This window comes from Octopus sinensis, linkage group LG18, assembly GCF_006345805.1.
Source record: "Octopus sinensis linkage group LG18, ASM634580v1, whole genome shotgun sequence".
Lineage (NCBI taxonomy): Eukaryota > Metazoa > Mollusca > Cephalopoda > Octopoda > Octopodidae > Octopus > Octopus sinensis.
This window is the reverse complement of record NC_043014.1, coordinates 43,945,232-43,951,242: the sequence shown is the minus strand read 5'-3', so window position 1 is coordinate 43,951,242 and position 6,011 is coordinate 43,945,232. Positions and strand designations below refer to the sequence as shown.

Sequence of the window (6,011 nt, the reverse complement as noted above, 5' to 3'; positions counted from 1 at the left end):
TATATATATACATATATATATATATATATATATATATATATATATATAGACATATATATATATATAATATATATATATATATATAATATATATATATATATATATTTAAAGGGAAAATAGAAAATGGAGACAAACACTCAAGATGTTATTAAATCATTCATATCTCCAACATGTTTCGATGGATGCATCCAAAATACGTCCGATAGGATGAATAATGGTTAGCAATGCATCAATCTCTTCAGGGAGGATATAAATAGCAGTACTCATCAAATAGACATTTTAACAGATATATGAGGCCTCAGAATATGTGACGTACATATATGCATATGCAAACACATACACACATACATGCAAAGTGTGTAGATAAATTTTTTACTAATATTACATATATACATATAAAACACACACTCACACATTGATATATACATACATATGCAAATCCCCACACACATACACATAAATAATACGTCTTGCTTGTCCCCGGATTCAAATCCTATACAAGTGTGTCCATTGTATCTATGAAAATATCTATGAAAATATATATTTTCATAGATAAAATAAATATTTCTATCTATTTATTCTATTTTTATTTACACCACTTTTTTAACGAGATAAATTTATTATAAACACTAAGTCCTACGTATTAAGTTTAAAGATTTAAGTTAACAGAATATATTCAATAAGATAAGTCATGTTTTTATTTTAAGATATATTGTTGAATTTTGTTCGAATTTTTTATTGTAAAATAACGTATTTTTATATATATTTATCTTTTCTTATAAGATAATATACGTATATTTATTTAATAATTTTATTGTGTTTATCTTAGACCTGATGAGTGACTATATTTAACTTGAATTGATTTTATTGTTATCAATTTGAAAATATAGCCACGAAACACGTGCAGTCTATACTATTTATTTATTATTTAGTACTTTATTTAGTTTTAGGTAAATGTTTTATCATATCTTTAATTTTTTCTATATGGTATGATTTAAGTATATCATTGTTGAATTGCTTCATGGTGGTTCTTCTCTAATTTATTTACATATATTATGTGTGTGTGTTTGTGTAGATATATATATATATATATAAATCATCATCATCACAGACATTCTAACGTGTGTGTATGTATGTATATGAGTTAACCTACTGCCATGGACTAGTAACTTATCTTAATGACCTCAGAATGACAGAAGACAGAAACTGACCTCAGCTGAATTTGAACTCTGAATGTAAAGATCCACACAACAAACAACTGCAAATCGTTTTGTCTAATACTGTAACAATTCTGTTAACTCACTTGCCTGTATGTCTATCTTTTATCTTAAGGGTATTAAGCTGAATGAATCAACTCCAGTATTTTTTTTTTAAACCTAGTACTATTTCATTGGTCTCTTTCACCGAACTGCTAAGTTATGGGGATGTAAACCAACCAACACCAGTTGTAAAACGATGGTGAGGGACAAACACAAACACACACATGTATATATGATGGGCTTCTTTCAGTTTCCACCTACCAAATCCACTCACAAAGTTTTGGTCAGTCTGACGCTATAGTAAAAGACACTTGCCCGAGGTGCCAAGTAGTGAGACTGAACCCGAAACCATGTGGCTGGGAAGCAAACTTCTTACTGCAGAGCCACGCCTGTGCCTTACTTGGTAGTTTAGTTTAACCTTTTTGTTACCAACCCGGCTGAAACCGGTTCTGGATCTTTAATATAAATGTCTTGTTTTCAAAAGTTTTGAACTAAAATCTTTGACCAAACCTTAGTCACAATTTATGTTCCTAACACTAGCTGAGTGATAACTAAGTTATTTTACTAAATCCTTTGTTGTATTTAAAGTAATTGAAAGAAACACAAAGCATCTCAAAATAAATACGGAAACGAAAGGGTTAACAAACCTCAGGAGGATAGAAAGATAAAAACTGACCACAGCTGAATTTGAACTCTCGATGGTAAGATCCACAATAAATAACTGTAAAGCATTTTGTCCTGTGCCCTAACGATTTCACCCAATCAACTAATACGGGCTACTATTTAATTTATTGATCTTGAAATGAATGTAAGACAAAACTGTGATTCCGAATTAAAGCAACTGTTGTGAGATTTGAACCCAGCTTCTAATCAACCAAGAACAAACCAATTACTGACAAAAAAAAAACCCCAAAAAAACAAAAGGAAATAAGTAAAAAACAAACAAATGTTACGTTTAATTTAGGTGCCATACTGTTTTAACAATCTTTTATTGCCTTTAATATAATTAAAGATTAATGAGAAAATGCAAAAACACAAAAATGAAAAAAAAAATATAAAGAAATAATAAAACCAAGAAGAACAAAGAGATTAGAAATTGGTTAAAATAATTAGTTTTTTTGTTTCTTTAATTTTCTTAATATTTTACCAGAATTTTTTTCTTAAAAGCTTATTTGGAAATGAGTTTTCTTCTTTAGTGCTAAAATTTTCATTTTTAAGGAACGTTTTTAATATTTTTGAAGGCCATTTCTTTATTATAGTTATACAATAGAAATCTTAGACTGTTTTGTTCCTCTGTGTGTATGTGTGTGTGTGTGTGTGAGTGTGAGTGCACGCAGGTGAAGCTTTTGCTCAGGGCTCTCTAGTGTATTTTAACCATTAATATCAGTTAGTTCGCACAGTTACATCTTTCTGAATCAAGCACCAATACCATAGGGATCTGCTAAGAATCTCTGTGTGTGTATGTGCATGAGAGACAGAGATACATAGATAGATAGAGAGAGAGAGACAGAAAGAGAGAGACAGAGAAAGAGAGAGTGAGAGAAAAGGGGTGCAATAATAAGGAAGGGTGACAGAAAGAGAGGAGAGCAAGAACGAGAGAAATGGGTGAAAAATGGTGATGATGGAGATGATGCAATCTGGTGGAAGGATGAGAAGAGAAAAGAGAGAAGAGGTAAAAAAAAAGAAAGTGTGCCTGTGTGAGAGGAGAGAGAGAGAGAGACAGAGAAAGTGAAGTGAGAGACGAAGGGTGAAAGAGTGTGTATGTAAGTTATGTGTGAGTGAAGGGGAGGAGGATGGGGAAAAACTGTGATGCAATTTTCTGCGAATGCTCTCTAAATACACACCAAAAAGAGGGCTAATGATAAATCAATAAATTCTGTAGAATATTCTGTGATATTTCGGTTGTACTTTGCTTCCACGATGATAGAAACAACAGCATTGTTCTCAGTCCTTAATCCTAGAACTGGCACCGTCTTTTTTTTTCTCTTTTTTTTTTTTTTACTAAATCATTCTGACACTACACTCTCTTTTCTCCCCCCCCCCTGACCACCACACTTTTTACATACAATTTACCATTATTTTCTGCACATTTCCATATTGACATCGGTTGAGTGATGGCCCAGAGTCAGAAACATCAGAACAGTAAGAACTTGTCCGTCGGTCCGTCCGTCCGTCTGTCTGCCCTCAAGGTAAGCCACTGAATTACAAAACCTCATTTTCCACCCGTTTTTAATAGAAGTCAGTCGTATGGCTTCTCCACGGGGCAAGCATAAAACACTGTGTCAGACACAATCAAAATTATAAGGAGTTGCAGGAGGCTCCCGATAATACTAATCGGAAACTATTGTTGGATAAATAGTTTTTCATCTCATAAATATTTTCTTTCTTCCTTTCTTTCTTTTTTTTTTATTGCGTATGAGTGTGTGTCTTTTCCTAAGGAAAGCAGAAGAGATTATCAATTATTACCTATGCTCCAGCATGGTCGCAGACAAATGACTAAAACAGATAAAAAAATAAAAAGAATAAAAAGAATATTTTCTTTTACTGGTTTCAGTCATTGGACTGCAGCCATGCTGGAGAATTGTCTTCAAATCAACCCAGTACATAGTTTTTAAGTCTGACACTTATTCTATTAGTCTTTTTTGCTAATCTGCTAAGTTACAGAAATGTAAACAAACCAACATCAGCTGTCAAATGGATTGGGGGAGGGGGCAAACACACACACACAATGGGCTTTTTACACAGTTTCCGTCAACCAAATTTACTTACAAGGAATTGGTCACCTCGGGGTTATTATAGTAGAAAGCACTTGCCCAAGGTGCCGTAGAGTGGGACTGAACCTGAAACCACATGGATGCAAAGCAAGCTACTTAACCACACAGCCATGCCTGTGTCTGTTGTATACTCAGAGTTTTTGCACTGAACTGAATCTGAAGTTATGGATTGTGTCCTTCAGTCCTTCATGTTACTCCTTTAATTGTGTATGACCCTTGCAATCTGTGCACTGTTGTAGATACATTTTCAAAAACATGCATATATAATCATCACAATCATCATCATTTAACATCTTCTGTCCTTGCTGCATGGGTTGGACAGTTTGACCAGGGCTGGCAAGCTGAGGGGCTGCACCAGACTCCAGTCTGATTTGGCATGGTTTCTTATTTCTTTATTGCCCACAAGGGGACAAACAAAGACAGACAAAGGGATTAAGTCAATTATATTGACCCCAGGCGGTGAGCTGGCAGAAACGTTAGCATGCCGGGCAAAATGCGTAGCCATATTTCATCTGTCGTTACATTTAGAGTTCAAATTCCACCGAGGTCGACTTTACCTTTCATCCTTTCGGGGTCGATAAACTAAGTACCAGTTACGCACTGGGGTCGATAAACTAAGTACCAGTTACGCACTGGGGTCGATGTAATCGACTTAATCCGTTTGTCTGTCCTTGTTTGTCCCCCCTCTGTGTTTAGCCCCTTGTGGGTAGTAAAGAAATATATATTGACCCCAATGCATAACTGGTACTTAATTTATCGACCCCAAAAGGATGAAAAGCAAAGTCAACCTTGACAGAGTCGGTGCCTATCAAGAGGGGTTAACACCCAAGTACCAAAGCTTATAATCTGTGGAAAGAGACCCTGCAAGACCCCTGACAACAGGTTGCTGTCCACTCTCACAGAATCAACCAGAGCAAGTAAGACATAGAGCTTCGAGAAGTAAAAGAAAAAATAAAATAATAATAATAATAAGTTATAGGGGTTGAAATAACCAATTACAATACTTGAATAGATGGAATCTGTACTGAAGACCACTGGATGTACACAGTATTTCTTTATTATGACCATAAGATCTAATATAGAAGGACAGCATAGGACAATACAAAAACGTTAATGAAGAAAATACTCAGCAAGTTTTTTTCAGTTCGTTTTTTTTTACACAAAAATATATCAAGTTAAAAATAGATGATTTATATGATTAAAAATTTTGATTTCCTTACATTTTTTTTCTTGTTGGTCTACTGTCCAACAGCTACATCCTATTTTTTTCTTTCCCTCATGGTAGATTAAGTAGGGACACTCACTCCCAACTTCCTTACCACATCCTTCCATCTTTTCTCATATATACTTCTAGACAGGTGTCTCCTTTCCAGGCCTATCTTGCTTTTCAGGTGATACCTGAAGTAGTAAAGCATTCCAGGGCCGGAGGTGAAGACCCCTGACTTTTTACCTTGTATTCTGGTTCTCCATGCACACTCTTTCATAACAGCAGCTATACACTGTATGGTCACATTACAACAAATGAAAAGTGAAAACAATATACAGTGGGGCTGAAAAAAATTCGAAGATCCTTTAGCAGTATTTTTATGGACCTGACCACATATGCAAGTACGATGATTGAAGAACACTGCCCCTACCTTTCCAACAATGATGCACACCTCTAGAGTTATTGATGAACAGAGGTTATGTATGGGTGAGAGGACCATTAGTTCTGTCTCACCGAGGACTTGATAACCTCCCTGGTGCTGGTGTTATGAAAAATAGACCTAGTGCAAACTGTATAGTGGATGGCAGGGTGGCGAAAGCTTAGGGTTGTGAGGTCATCTTAGTCCTGTTTTCACTGAAGACTTATCTGTTTCTTTATTACCCACAAGGGGCTAAACATAGAGGGGACAAACAAGGACAGACAAACGGATTAAGTCGATTACATTGACCCCAGTGCCTATCTGGTACTTAATTTATTGACCCCCAAAAGGAT

At 35.1% G+C, this 6,011-nt stretch overlaps 1 protein-coding gene across 5 annotated transcripts in view; it reads right to left on the bottom strand.

Annotated features, from left to right (window-relative positions):
- Positions 1-6,011, bottom strand: part of LOC115221195 — a 711,260-nt gene that overhangs the window by 120,792 nt on the left and 584,457 nt on the right. The gene's annotated exons all lie outside the window — the stretch shown is intronic.